This window comes from Molothrus ater, chromosome 6 (genome assembly GCF_012460135.2).
Source record: "Molothrus ater isolate BHLD 08-10-18 breed brown headed cowbird chromosome 6, BPBGC_Mater_1.1, whole genome shotgun sequence".
NCBI lineage: Eukaryota > Metazoa > Chordata > Aves > Passeriformes > Icteridae > Molothrus > Molothrus ater.
The window spans coordinates 33,061,224-33,077,520 of record NC_050483.2 but is presented as its reverse complement, the minus strand read 5'-3'; the positions used below and the strand labels follow the sequence as shown (position 1 = coordinate 33,077,520).

The window sequence follows — 16,297 nt, the reverse complement described above, 5'->3', positions numbered from 1 at the left end:
AACAGAGCAGTCATCTGTGGGTAAAATCTTACAGTAGTGCAGAAAGATCTGCCAAAGCCCATCTGTTGAAGCTCTTCATCATATGCTTTGGGTTTGTGCTTCCTCCTGCTGTGCACAGGCAGCTCTCAGAAGATTGAGGGAAAGCCAAGGACACCACCAGGCAGGTGCAAGGTACAAATCTGGATGAACACTAAATGTGGATTGGGCACAGCCCAGTGTATTGCAGGAGGAGGGCTTTCAAAATTTTCAGGTACTCAGTGAGTACTTTAAAGAGTAGGGGTGGATGGGTGCAGCCAAAAGGAAAATGGTTACAGTTGAGTATTCCTAGAGAGACTATGAGGGTGCTCTAACCTATTGATACTGGACATCTCTTGGGAGCTATTGACATAGGAGATTTCCCTTTGTTTTAGCAAGATAATAAGTTTTCAGTACATCCTTGTCCAAAAACTGTCTTCTACTTTTTAACTCGTTCCCTGCTTTTTATTGAAAATATGCAGCTTTTGCTGGATACCTGGAAAAAACTGGTTTTCTACAAGCATTTAGGTTTAAAATGTGTTTGTGCTTACATTTAAAGGGGAGAAAAAGGTTTCTACTTGTGCTGAGTATGTTTAAATTTGTCATCTTCTAAAAGACATTTATGTCGTATGCTCAAAAAACCTGTTATCGATCTATGCTCGATAGAGGTTTACATTACCAGTGACTGATTTTCAGGAAGCTGAACCCCTGTAGCTTCTATTGACTTTAACTGTCTCTCTCTGACTAGTCAGAAGTCCTGTAAACTCTACTCCTATGCTATATTAGACCAGTGTATTTATAAAATTGGTCTTGTCATAGGCAGGAAAATAATAAGTCATGTTCCTTGCTACATATCAAACCCTCATGACTCTTGATTTCCCTTAGGAATCATGTAATTCATGTTAACAGTTCTCAAATATTCTTTGGCAGTGGGAATATGGAGTACCTCTTTAGTCTTCTGAGTTCTAGCTTTTTTCTTCATTAAGGGGAAAGAGACCTTCTGGTTTTCTTCAAATATAGCATGATGTACATCAAACATATCTTTCAGGTATTGGTGTAAAACCCCCAGTACTGACAGGCAATGTAATTAGTATTGCTGTGAATTATTAGAAGATATTGGTTATTCCAGTTTATCACATTCACTTTTAACTGACTGTGTGATGTGCTGAATCTAAGAGAAATACCTGTTGTTAGTTGTTATGCAAACATTTTTTTTACCTTTTGAACACATACTTTACTGTAATGTCCAATATCTAGGTTCAGATTTCTTCTGGCAAGCAGCTCCAATTTATTAAAATAGGAACACTGCATATGATGAGAACTTTTCAGAACTTGTAAAACATTTTGTAATTTTTTTCTGGCTTTTACAAATACTTTTAGTTGTGAACAGCAACCACCATGAACATTTAAAGGAAAGTAAATCTTTTTGGGTTTTTTCGATATTTTTCACAGTACATTCTCCAACAACTTTATCTTCACAAAGTTATGTCAATACCTTCAGCCAAAACATAAGGCTTTCATCCAATTTGTATGCTGATCTCCAAAGAGAAAATTTTTGGCTGACAAGGAAGAGGATTTAGGCTCTCCAAACTTTCCTTGTCTGGAAAATTGTACTATAGGGAAACAGTCTAGACAAGCAAACCCTTCTTGCCAGGACTGATTTTTCTTCCCAGGCTCTACATGTGGTCTTTTCTCGATTTCCCATTTTTGAGTATTTAATCTTTCTTTCGTGTCAAGTGACTATGTGTAATTTTTTTTGTTCATCTCCATCTTCCTCTGAGTATGGCATCTGGGAGACCATGACTTGTGCTATCAATCTCACTTTTTGAGAGCTTTTTACAATATACTTAATCCTTTTCTTTCATTTCTAGATTAAATGGGCAAATTTGTGTGTCTTCTTCATCTCCTTCAAGGGTGAATATACTGCAGAGGAAACCTCCCAAGATAAATTATAACTGAATCATTTCAGCTTAGCTGCTAGAGGTTTGGGTGGTCCCATGGTTTGCAGGTCAAGATATTAGCACATCCTCAGTATGATAAGAGATGCACAAACAGCTACACCCATTCTGTCAAGGGATGATTCATTTTACAGAGGGGAGGGGATGTTTCCGCAGCTGTCCTGCAGAGGGGATGTACAACAGAAAAGCCTATTTAATCACTCACCATGGGCACTTCCATGGAAGTCCTAAGAGTGGAAGTTTCAGGAGGGACATCTGAATCAGTGTGTCCCCTGGCTGCCCTGCCTACATCCCTTTGCACTTGATGCTCTTTGGGGCCTGTGCTAGCACTTTCTAGTCTCTCAGGGTTATGGGTTGTAAGGGATTTCTGCTGCTGAAGGCCTTCTCAGGGAAAGCTCCTTTCACTTCCAGCTCTCAGATGTTTGGCACAATCCCAAGAAGAGTATGGTTCCCCTGCTAATTAGTGGATGTTCAGATATTACATGTCCTGTTTACTGTGTGCCCAATTCTTGATGAACCAATGAATACAAATGATGGCAAAAATACAGTGGAGATGTGACAGGGATAATTCCCTTGATGAAGACTTGACAGATATGTAAAGAACTTAAAACCATGAAATTTAAAATAATTAGGGTCTTTGATTAAACAAACAATCAATCAAATTGCTCTTTTATTTTGTTCTTCTTATTTTTTCAAAAATAGCACTTTTGAAACAGCAGCTTGTTTGGGGTGTCGTAGCCCTACCAATAGCATACATCAAAGAGTGTTTCAATAGGGCTAGTTAGTGCAATATTGCAATTGAAAGGCCAGAAATTTTAAAGACTGACAAAGAAATTATCATTAAAAAGCACAATGACACTTAGGCTACCAACAAATTTCAAGGTGACAGTGCCAAATCTTTACCTTCTTCCAGCTCTTTGTTTTTCTGTTCATTCCACATCACAGACCCACTATGGCAATATTGAATGAGTTAAGCCAGAGCTCATACAGACGTGAATGAGCTACAATCTACAGCTTGTGGGTCATCTGCCCTCTAAATCCCATGATCTGCTTTTAAACATAGATAAATAGAGGAGAGAAAAACTGAGGACTATTCACTTGTAACAGCATTCCTTCCATTACAAGGGCAAACGTAGAGACAGAATCAACACTGCTTTTAGAAGGCACAGAATGTTATTAACTTTTATTCCTAACTTTTGGGTCACTGCTGGAAAAAGAAGTGACTAGGTGATTAATTTATAATTTTGGCAGAGACTTCTGGGGCTATTGTCTATGTTAACTGTGACCTGTGGCTTCTGTTCTCTTCAGAGTGAGTCTCCCACAAAGGAAAGTTGTGACTGTGAGGAATCTGCCTAGGAGCCATGATCTTTAGAGGTAAGTCTTCCTTTGTATACTTTTATAAGGAAAGCTGAAAATCTGGTCCCTTAACAAAAGCTCCATCCTGTTCTAAAGCAATTTCTTAGGCACACAGACTGTGTGTGAAGCTGACTCAAGTTTCAGTGATTTTTTTTTTCTTGCTGAAAAATAAACAAACTTTAGGATCAGCATTTAGGATCAGATTGCTGATCTTAAAGCAACTATTCATTTTCATTTTGAAAATTCTCTATTTTACTTTGTAAAATTTTATACTTGAAATGTTTGTGCAACTGATCTCTAAAATGAAAAAGGAAATCACAGCCTCTGTGATCGCAGAAAGTGTGGAGGGTTCAGAGCAAAAATACTGTATGAAATGGGAGAAGTACTTTGACTCAGACAGCCATTTCACCAAGTCCATAGTTCTCAAAAAAGACAAACCTATCAATGGAGGAGCCATGAACTTTCACATTTAGCACAAAAACAAAGGGTGTCATTTTTTCATGCTGTGTAAACGGCATAGAAAAAGGTAGGGAAGGGATACAACTACTACCATAATGATGTTTAGAGCAGAAAACCTTTGCAACTTTATGATCAGACACACAGGTAACAAAGATAATTCAGTCAGCTCTTTAGCTGTGAACTTTAACCAAGTCTTGTGTGATCAGAGCTAGGATTTGAATCACGCCACTGAGAGAGTGCAGACAAGATACAATCTGTTTCTAGTGTTAGTGATTTCTGATTAGGTTACATTATTGTGATCCCTGTAGGACCAAGTTTTCACACCTGACTAGATCTGACAGTCTTCCAGGCAGACCATATATCCCTCAAGAGAAAGAGGCAGCCTTGTGGCTATGACAAAGTAGTACTGCCCTAGGGGAGTTCTGCAGATCCAGATCCAGAGAAAGTTATGTGTTCAGCCAGGGATATACTAGTTCCTGGGATGGGATGAAACTGCATATTGCTTTAGTGCCAAGTCTACTGAAAATAGTGTAAAAGTTAGTATAATTGAAGAAATAGCACTCTTCTGATGTGTACTCTCCTTCCTTGAGTCATTTTTTGTTTTGGAAGCGCATTTGCTTCCCATTTTGGCTTTCTACTGTCTTTGCACTACCCGCACGGGTAGTGACTAGAGCATGTCTCCCTGTTTTCTTATGCCCATGTCAGATTTTATAGCCACTAGTTAAAAAACTGCAAAGAAGTGTTAAAAAAATTATTAAACATAAGAGGAAATCCTTATTCCTGTGAATGAACAGGGAGGGTGAAAAACAGATCTCTCACTATGACCATTTTTCCCATCGGAATCTTCAGAGATTTCTTCAGAGACCTGTGGTTTTTGGAAGCACAAATCTTTCTTGGTCAACTTGGATTGACAAAATTCTATGTAAAAAATCTCAGATAATTATAAAAATGTGACTGTGTTGTAGCACTAAGCATTTCTAAAACAATGTTCACTAGTTCTGACAGTGTTTTCATCTCTAAATGCTGGGCGTGCTTTCAGGGCAAAGTAGAGTAAGCAAGGCTATAGCCTGCAGGGGCTGCTGTCATGCAAGAATAATTATACTAGGATGGAACAAACAATCAAACTGTAAGGACAGATGTTGTTTGGTTTTGTTTTATGTTAAGGGCTAAGTTTATGTTCCACATTAACAGAAACAGTATCTTTTTGTGGAAGTCTTGGGATACTTTCCAGAACTGATTAAGAACTAAGGCATATACTTTTCAACATGTTGGGATCTCCTATCTGAGAGGATGTCCTGTTTACATTTTGTGCTTTAGCTAAGTAAGTATGCTGCATAAGTGCTCCAGAAATGAGGTGAAATATAAGAGGGAAAGATGGCTCAAAATGGATTTTCACACAGGTTTGAAAAATGACACTTGCATGACCTCTGTCATCAAACCATTTGGGATTAGTCCTACAAAGGTATATTTTAATGAGAATAGGCACTCAGAAGGCATAGACCTTGACATGCATGGAATGTATTTCAGGGGTTTTAAAACTTTTTTCTTCTTCTTTTTGGAAAGAAAATAAAGAGCAGCTGATAATGTGGCTCATAGCCAGTCTCATTTTATGAAATGACCTGTGTAGGTAACCAAACACCGATAAATCTAAAACTAGCATATAGCAGCATTTAGGAATTACAAAACTAATACAGCAAAAGCAATAGCTGCTCATTTTTACCAGCCCTTTATCATTTAAAGTCTTTATGAGAATGGCAGTATACTACACAGTACTTACACTATATTACATGAAAGGCAACAGAAAATCAAATTCACTTTTTTAAGGTTGAAATTAATTTCTTTTGCATGGGACTGGCTTTTTTTTTTTCTTTGGTGGAGGACTGAAACTTGAAATTGGAAGACAAAGTGGCAAATTCCAAAACCAAAATAATTTCAATTTTAAACACTGGCAAAGCATAGCAGACTAATGGGAAACTACCTAAAGGAATATAATAGTAAATATCATATGTAGTGCTTCTGCACACCCACAGCTTAACTGCTGTCAAGTTTTGGTACAATTCCAGGAAAAAGAAAAAATTTAAGGCACAGTTTGATAAAGTGTTAATTTTTAAATGTGTATAGGGAGTTTTTCAACCCTGTCCAAAGGATACTGATGGGCACACTTCTGTTCTCACTGTGACCTCCTGAAGCTAACTAAAATTAACAAATCTTCATTTCACCATCCGGGACTAACCCTCTCTCTCTGTATATAGATAGATAGATAGATAGATGCAAATCTTTTAAAAATTCTTTATATTAGGAATGATATCGAGGGCCAAAGGCTGAAATTGTTATCCATCTGGGTTTCCTCTTGACCTGATGCTTCTTGCATTCACTTTAGTAGTGTAGTATCTTAAAAGTCCTTGTGTACAATTGCATGCAAAATGAAGTCCATTAACATGAAACAGTTTGAGGTCTGAATAATATGAAAAAAAGACTTTTCCTGGGAATTTGCCCAAAAGAATAGGTGATGGAACTGCTTCAAATAATAACTTCAGTGTATCTATTATAGACAAAGAACCCTTCTGACATGAGATTCACATTTATTTCTAATCAAAAATTTAGAAATCTTGATCTCTCTCTCTGAGCCTTTATGTGGAACTTATCATCCCTGCTTCTGAGAAAATGAGAATAGTTCATTGTATATACTATGAGGTCTGCCAGTGTTATCTCTGAAATATGGGAACTAGTGGTATAATAAAATGTACTGCAGAACTCTGAAAGCCCTTGATTCTATATTTACATCTCTGAACAAGCTCACTTTGACTCATAGCTCCTTAATTAGAGGCATAGTCGTTTTTCTTTTCTGTAGGGCATTTTTTTACCCTCACAATACAAGCATACATTTGGTAACTAATACCAGCAATTAGCCTCATCTGCTATGTAAATGAGTGTAATTGCAATTAAATACTTTAGTGGGCCCGAAGGGAAAACATGCAATCATTACAAAGTAAGTAGGAGTACATGGTAAAAGGACTTTTAGGAATGCTAGAAGTGTTTTTTTCCCTGTGGTGTCTATGGTCCTTTCCATTATTATTTATTTCTTCAGGAGTTTAGAACCTGGTTCAAAGGATAATTTTTCTCTCTTTTATTGAGAGCTGTGAAAACTACAGAAGAATGACATATTTTATGAAGAAAAGAGAAATTATCTCCAGGGTGTTCACAGGATTTTGTGGTGAACATCTGAGCATCACAAAACAGGATACCAAAACAACAGTGGAAAGTTCCTGGATTGGGTTTATTGTCAAAGATTTGTTGAAATCAATGGCTGTGACAGTTTTACACTAACTAAATAACTGTGTCACTGAATATGTCTAGATTATTCTCTGTCTTCCAAAAGAGCTGTCACTAGCATACTGTAGGCAGCCTGTCTGGATGGTATTTGATGGTATACTAAACACAGCATAGATATACCAGCATCATGCTGCTGAGCTTGGCCTCAGTGTTTGAACAAACTGCAAAACTAATTTTGAGCATGTCCTCCTAAAAGCTAATAGGGATGCATTGTCAGATATAACTCAATAGTATAATTATGATTCACAATTCTCATTTGCATAAGGTTTTAAGTAATTTTGCTTCTTTGTCAATAAGTTTCCAGTGCAAAATCTGCCCTTTGAAGTTTAATTATATTTCTCTAATTTCTTCCATTAGTTCATGGAAGGTAACGTAACTATGTGTTAAACCTGGGTTGCCTGAAATTTCTTAAAGACTTGCGGTGAAGCATGTGTATTTATTGTGTGCAAATATCTGGAGAGTGGAGGAAGCCTCACGAGAACACTACAGAAATGATTCATCTCCTAAGCAGTGTTTCACTGCCCTTTCTTATAGACCATCACTGAGTTACTCATTCTGGCATTAGAAGTTCTAAGGGTACCCAGAGATATTTCCATGAGCTTTAATTTTATCACTGCATTTATAAAAGAAAATTAAAATTTTGCTAATAAGACATTCTGAGCTGCTATTTTGTTAATAAATTATTTTATATGTTAAATTTTCACCAAATTTAAGCATTGTAGATGTTTATCCTTATTGCATCTTGAAAAGATGACTGGGAAGGAGTTACAACTCATTTTTATCTTAAAAATATCATACACAATAAATATATTCATGGCCTGAAATCGCTTTTTTTTCCCTTTTCCTTTTTTTTTTTAATAAGCCATTATTCCTTGATTTAAATAAAGGTCTGTATTTCTGATTTAGGACATCTGTTAGGAAGCACCAAGGGCAGGTGTTGCTCCCTAGGGGAGGGTGGCCAGGAGCCCAGGATGACAGCAAGGCCAGCAGAGGCAGCAGCCTCAATGACAAGGGTCTGTCCAAGAGCAACAGAGTGAGGGAAGCACTCATGGACCAAGTATGACAAGTTCACTGTGCTGAGGCATGCCTGAGGTCAGGATCAGAATCCACATGCACAGGGTGCAGATTGGTGGCTACAGCGCAGTCCTGTCATGGACCACGTTCGACGACGTATGCTTGGATCCATCTCCAGCCCAATGGGGTAGGAACTCCTGCTGCAGCTTCTTCCAGCTGGCTCTCAAAGATCTTCAAGGCCAACTGGGACTTCTGAGACAGATTTTCTTTCAGAAAGCTGACCTGGAGGGCACTAACTGCACTCCCAGGAAGGTTTTGGCTCTGACAGTCTGCTAGACTGAATTGTTACTTTACCTAGAAGAATGTTCAAGACCATTTTGTTCATGAGAAGTATCAGTAGAATAGTGACAACACACCAACTGAAATTCAGTCTAGGCAAGACAGAAACAAGCTATCAAGAGCAGAAGCACCTTTCAATAGAAATAGGTGGTGCCTGAGTTTATCAGTTGTTGAGACATGTTGTGCACAGGAATGAAAGTTCTGTTGGATTATTTATCCACCAGTTCACTGATGGATATATATTCTCTGTGATATATGAATTAATTTATTTTTCTCTCAGACAAGGTAGTTGTTTGGGCCTATCTGTCTCTCAGATGACTTCAAACACCAAGTGCAGTGCAAGTCTTATTAGTTGCACTTACCAGGAAAAAGAAATTAAAGAAAAATATTGTTTCTAAATTAGTGTTTCCAAGTTCCCACAAACTGCTTAGTCTTATTCAGGAATGCATGGGTATCCTTTGAGTAATACCTTTCTTATGTAACTGAGGGCAGACATAATTGGTGACAAAAATATTGCTGTTGATAAGTTTGCATAGTCGGTGGACAAATCTCTCTCCAGTAAAATATTATTTCTTGAATTCAAAAGTATTTTATTTGATAAACTTTGCAGATGATAACCTATTTGCATATCAGTTTTACACCAACCTTCACAAGAAGTGTGGGTATTGTTCATTATCTAGAACTAAAGAAAAAGTATTTAAGGGGCATTTGATGGTACAGGCTTTCCAGAATCACTACTATAATAATTACAGTTAGATTGTTTATTTTATCTCTTCCACTTAGAAATCCATTTTATATCTTCTGATCATAGTAAAGTGATTGCTGAGATTTCTTCCACTGTTGTTGAATAGAAGTCAGTTTATGTTGATCTCATCTTAAGTGTAATTGTCCTGTCAAATAATGTAATTATTGCATCTTTTACCAAGATATCTGGATTTTGATCATTGAGGGTAGCTGTCACTGTAGAAACTGAATTCAAGCTCATTTATTGATATCTCAGTCAAGAACTATTCTTTGCTGAGAACTAGTCTCCCAAGGAATCCTATATTCCACATAAGAGAGTTTGGTACACTCCATAGCTTTTAAGGTGAACGTGTTGATTAAAGACAGACTTTCACAATTCAGTGTGCAACACTACATACTATTCTAGATAGTAGGAGCAGAATGTGCTTAGCAGAGCAATACATACATTTTTAGGAAGAAAATATTTTGTTAGAATCATAACAGTGGTTTCAAGACGCTAAAATGAAATTCAGGAAAGTAGCAGTCTGTTTTTAGGACTCGGAATTTAGAAGGGATTAAAGACAGGTCAAGGTTCACCATATTGCTTTGATGACTATCATTAGCAATTGCTTTCTATTCCAGGGACCTTTGAATTTAAGATCCTCCTCTCTTTAATGTTATGCTAATTGCAGGCACAACACATTTTATAATTGAACATTCTCTATGTTCTCTATGAAATTTTAGTTTTAGTCATGGTGAAGAAGTTAAAATTAAAAATGAGTGTTATTGGTTTGGGTCTGTGGAACATAATTTAAAGGAATTCAGGCCACAGCTTAGGTTGCAAGTTTTAGGAAAGGATTTGCAGAAAAATGTCAGCTATAAGTCCAGTGCTCAACATGTGTCTGGTCTGTGTGAACTTGCATTCACCTTAGACCTATGGAGCACAAACTTTTTCTTCCAGCCAGCTGCAATAGTCAGCCTGTTTGTAACTTCCTTGTAAGTGGAATTGTTTCAGCCTTTCCCCTGCCAACAGCAAAACATAAACATGAGGGACATTAAAATGGAAACAGGATCCTGGTCCTTTCTGTTTCTCAGTTTTACTTAGTAGTGACCTTTAACCCTCATTAAGATACTTTAGAAAGTTTGGGACTCCTTTTTTTGTATAGCTCATTGTGGGAATATTTAGGTTTGTTATGTTGTTTTTGTCTTCAAAAATATTTAAATGCCTTTAGGCAGTTGTATAAAATATAAACCCCCACATTTACTTATTCTAAAAAAGATATCTGTAGACAATATTTCACAGCAAATGCTCTGGTCATTAGAGCCATCCCATAGTTACAAGGGAAACACTGACACTCAAATTTTACTCAAGAGAAGTATCAAAGTTTTGTCCAGGGCAAAATATACATTTGCATACACACTAATGGATACTAGCCCTAAAGCACATAATAATGTTCAGAAAATATCAGATATAGTAGTTTTATCTATGAAAATATAACTTAGCTTCATGAATACAAAACTGTGTGTTGGAATTTGTTTAATGGTTTGCAATGTGTGTCAATGCCTAGCTATGTTCTTTGATTTGTTTGGCTGAGAAGATTCCTGACCTCTTGACAAATATGTGCATGCCTTAGAAATACACAGAAATGCACTAAACATAAGATTCAATTTTAAAAATTTTGCCCAAGGAAGTTTGAATATCTGAGGTCTCAATTTCTAGTGTTTCCATGGAGAATTCTTTCCCTTCAGTTAAAAAATTAACCATACTTCCTCTGATTTAAATATATTGAAGAGGACATATATGTGACTTCTTTGACATATATGTGACTTCTTCTTCCAGAAAAAATGAAAAGTGCCACCGAAAGATGTCCAAAAAATGAGGTTTTTAGTTGTTGATGGTACTTTCTGCCTCATTGGTCTATTTTTTTGTATATAAAATGTAGCAAAATAATAGGCAGTACTTGCATGTTTTCAGAAACTGCATTTAGGTACCCACTTATGAAGTGAAATTATCTTACCAGAAAGGAAAATATTAAAAAATTTCTTTGACTTTCAGAAAACACCTTCCCCCGGGGATTATTTCTTCATCATATTTATTCTAGTAAAACAGCTAGGAAATTTGGTTCTCTTTGTCATTCTCTGGAATTCTGAATTATCACTCCATTTTTAAATCCAGCTAAAAGTCTAATTTAAAAAATTTTGTATTTTATGCTACATTTTCAGAAAAGCAATTGTATTAAAAATATTTCCCTGCAGTCTTTAATTTTATTTACTTTATTTCCCAGTTATTTTTCCTTTCCTCTTTATTCTTGTTCTTTCTATTGCTAAAATGAACAAAAGAAGTAGTATAAAAAGAGAGAACTGTGAAAAAAAAAGTGCAAAAAATTCAAAACATCTTTGATTTTCCTTTTATATATCAGATGGAGAGATTGTTCCATATTTCCTTTCAAAACAGGCTTTTATAAGGATTCTTTTATGTCAATGTAAAATACTTTATTTTCCTAATATCTAAGAGTGTAGGGTACTTCCGACAGATGCTGTGCTTTTGCAGATGAATTTTGGTAATATTTTTTGAGGTGTTGAGAATTGTTCTCATCTTTGACAGTATGTTTGAACAGCTAAATGCTTTATTGTTAAAAATGCTTCCATTTCCATCTTGAGACCTTTTAGTTTCAGTACCTACTTATTAGCTCTTATGTTTATCTTATTTAATGTGATTAAATGAAGGTAAAACACATTATGTCATATCTTTTATTCTGATATTCAAATTGTTTGGAGATTTTAATCTGATTAATTTCCTCTGCTTCTTTTAAGAAGGTAAAACAGCAGTCTACATTCAACAATGATTACAGTGAAATCAGGGGTGAATTTGACCCTACCTCTCTAAATTTGCAAAATTAAACAGTTAAGTTTCTACTGAATTAAACAATTAAGTATCTACTGAAAACTGATGTTCTTTGTCCGCAGTTACCTTTATTTTTTTACTTGTGAGGTACAGCCTCCACATTTAGTACAGATCATCATAATCCATAAATTTTATGTCAATTAATGGTAACATTTTCACTTTTGTCTTTACTAATATTTGATGGCAAAGATATAATTCTTCATCAATGATTTTAGAGATTTTAGGTGGTTCAGAAAAGAAAAATCAAAAATCTTGTGCAATGATACCTTTTAAAAAGTGACCTTGTCAAAGTGAGGCATTCTGACTTCAATTAAATTCAGTTGATCCCATAGGTAATGCTGGAATATATTATGTTAGCTATTATAAGAATACTTTGCAAAAATAGTTTAAAAAAACCCTAAAAAAAACCCCATTTATGCTGTGCTGGTTTGTAAAAAAAAAAAAAAGAAGAAGACTTTACCTTTATACTAAGTAACTGTTTATGAGGTCATTTTTGGAGTGTACTGTTACATAAAACATGAGGTCAGCAAGTAAAGGTAATTAAATTTTAGTAGGAGCAAGAGTCACCAAAAGGTTTTTTCTTTCATCCTACCCAGTCTAAAATACCCATACAATACATCATTAATATCCTTGAATTGTTAATTATTTCAACATGAATAGAAGTATCAGTGCTGCTAGCTTAATTTAATACCCTCCTGGAGATTCCTAAAGAATGGATTATTTCTTTTATTATTTTGTATATTCAGGAACAAAAAAAATCAAGAAAATCAACCTAAACATGGAAATACAGTTCAGAGGAAGCACCTGTTTTTATCCTGGATGAGAAATTTTCTCTGGAAATTTTCCATCAGAAAGTGCAATTCAACTCATTTCAAGTAAGTTCAGAGGAACAAACCTCTTTCCCTTAAGTTTTCTTGCAAAAAAGCCAATATTTTTCTCTTTTGCTCTTTTACTTTAACTGTTTATTTACAAATTTAATCAATTTTCTGTGTATCAGAGAAAATAGTATTTAAAATTTAGCATTACACTGTTTTTGTATTAATGAGAAACCCCAATTTTATCATAATAAAATATTTTAATTATCCTGAATTGGGATTTTATTTCCCAATAGGAATTTTAAAATTTGGGATTTTGAGGAAAATTTGAAGCAGAAAAAAAATCAAAACCTTGCATATGAAATCCCTGTGTTTTCCTTAAAGCTTATTAATTATTTTTCTACCAGCATCATTCAGTATTTCACTACTCAGTATGGGACCATTTACAATCTTAAAAAATAGGTGTTCTTGATTTACAGTAACACACAGCATATGTAAGGCTTGCAAAACATTCTATTTTATGGAACTGTTCTTTGGCACTTCTAAAGTTTAAGTGAGCTGAAAAATTAAGTTTAGTTTTCAGTCCTAATCCAACTGTGTTTCTCAGAAAAGAATATTCTTCATTTTCTTCCTCAGAATAACCTTTAATGCTCTGGAGAAAATTCAATTTTGGCAATTATATCTTTGAGATATCTAAGTCTCTACCTGCTATCTCAGTGCAAAAAGATTTTCTCTCCAATGGACTTTTAACTTTCAAAGAGGTGATGTTTAAGGAGGCATCAAACCATGTGCAAACCTGTTTTGACAACTAGATTTTAAAAACAATGGTGATTTTAGCAGATGTACAGTGTGGTACTGGATTTTTTAAAAAGATATTTTAACAGATAGTGGTTATAATTTATAATTAATGTGGTGACCAGTAAATGTTTCTTTGTTCTGGTTTTACCATAGTAGATTTAGCTCCATAAATTGAGAGTTTGTTTCTGGGTTTGTTTCTGGTAGATTGAGAATTGTACTGTGAAAGGAGAGTTTTATTTCTCTCTTTTGTTTGTGTTCTGATTTGAAAAACTTCAAGCAGCCAATGGTTTCAAAAAAGATTTTTCCCCAGTCTGCAAGTAGAATTCCTGATAAACATGATGAAGGATCTCATTGTAAGGATTTTATTTGTCTGCATTTAATGGTTGTATAAAAATAAACATCAGCTATGCTAGATTTCAGAAGAAATAACAGGATACCTTAACCATCTTCAGAGAAAGTGACTATTTATCTAGTTCCTTTACATGCTCTCTGATAGCACGAATTTTTAAGCTGATGGATTTCCACTGTGGACTTGAAGCATGTTAAGTATTTATAGAAGAGATTTATTGAATTCCCAGGGTATCTCAGTAGGAAGAGAAGAAACTGCTTTGAATTCTGGTTGCAAGCCCTCATCTGATCCTTTTCCCTAATATTCCTCAGATCACTCCTTGCCACCCACACATACTGTGTTGCTTAGTAATTTCAGGTTGGTTGAAATTCCTATTGCTGTGACAACTATACACGTCTGTCTTAGAGGTATTACCTCCCCTGCCTCTGTGACTAGACTGGAGTTTAGTGTGGAGAGGTCAAGAGTGGAAGAAATGTATCCCACTGCACACCCTTTCAGTATGTCCTTTAAAAAGACTGTATAAAATTCAATTTTCCTTTTTTTTTAAAAATATCTAATAATTCATCATCAGTGACTAGCAAGGTCATTGTTCCATAAAGCTGCTAATGTCAAGTGGAGAAAACAAAACAAATTTATTCTGCATCTTTTAAATAGAAAATGCAACTGAAGTTATGAAAATAACACTTTCAATATAAATTAGTGCAAGTAATCTCAATAGAAGACAGGTGTTGTTTGACCAGCTTCATCTTATTTGGCATATGGGAATACTTTTCAGTCATGAGAAACATGGGAGCATCCTTCTCCATAACTGTACAGTAAGCATGAAGAATTTCAGTTTACGGCGCATGTAATATGAGCAGCTAAACTGGTAACACATTTTCATGATTGTACATTGTGATGATGACTGGACAAGTATTTTGTGATTTGATACTGCTTCTGGCAAAGTGAATGAATGCCAAGATTGCCAGAGCATCAAAGGAAACATTTTTAATTTAAGTATGCATGCTGAGATGCAGCTGTGCCAATACATGCATATTTATTGGATCTGGCCAGGAGGCAAATGCGCAGCTAATTAAACCATAGTAGTGCTGGCTAAGGTTTGATTCTAAAGGCCTGGGTTGTTGAAGGCTTAGCTAAGATGATTCTGGTGGATATAGAAGCAATTTAAAAATAAAATAACCCTAGGCAATGTTAAACTTGGACACTGATAACCTGGTAGTTAGTTTTCAACGGGATCAGGATATACTCTGGCAGTAGGCAAGCCTCAAGAAAATAATATTTACACTGTTTCCATTCAATTCCATGTTTTTGTTTGGGTAGCTACTAGTTGTTGCATCAGGATGCTATGACCAAGGTGTGCTTATGAAATAGTTTAGCTCATACTTCGGTGAGCCATGTTAGTTGAATTATAAACAGGACACCTACATCTTCCCAGGTGCTAGGAAACCTCTTTACATAAGTTTCTTCTCATTTACCAGCACATAACAGATAATCCAGTTTCAGAAAGTCCACTTCTATGGAAGTTTAGGTACAGTAGATTTTCTAACTATTCACTAATCTGTGAAAGTTTTGCAAGAAGGTGTGCAGTATGATGGTTTTGGTTTCTGAAAGGAATGTCTGTGCACTTGAAACTGCACTGAGACAATGCTTACCCCTGGCTAGCTCAATGGCCGACTCTCAGCCTGCATGGGACTTCCAGGCCAAATTTTAAACAAGTCAAAATTGCATTAAAATAATTTATTTCTTGTAATTTACATTAAGTTTGAATCTTTATTATTCGAGGTAAAAACATCATATTAAAAATGAGAATTTATAATACTTTCATAATCCCAGGTAGGTAGCATCACCAGCCTCAGGCTTTAAAAGAGTCTGTTCTCATATTCTTCCTAATCGCAAGACTGACTTAAAATTACTGAAGTTTAAAAATAAATGCATAAAAATAAGGTTTTAGTATTATTATTGTGTTGGCATTTCAGCCTTAGGGTACACATTTTTAAGGGCTTCCTCCATAACCATGGAGGCAAGCGATACATTAAAAAAAATTAGTGAAAAAAAACTGAGTTTAGAAACTGACATAATGATATGACTGTAGAAGCAGGAGTTGTAAGAAATGTGTAAATTCTTTCAATACAGACAGTAAAATCCAGAGAATTGGAGCAGGTATCCATTTGATTGGGATATTTTACCCCTTCTCATGGGATCTTATTCTACCTCTTCTTCCATGAGTACAGTT

The 16,297-nt window shown here is 35.5% G+C and overlaps 1 long non-coding RNA gene across 1 annotated transcript in view; it reads left to right on the top strand.

Moving 5' to 3' along the window:
• Positions 1 to 12,906, top strand: part of LOC118687426 (uncharacterized) — a 61,666-nt gene extending 48,760 nt beyond the window's left edge. Inside the window, exons 3-4 of the long non-coding RNA XR_008508454.1 lie at positions 3,282 to 3,347; positions 12,849 to 12,906. This is a non-coding gene — a long non-coding RNA (uncharacterized LOC118687426). The remainder of the gene's footprint in view (positions 1 to 3,281; positions 3,348 to 12,848) is intronic.
• The last annotated feature ends 3,391 nt before the right edge of the window (positions 12,907 to 16,297 follow it).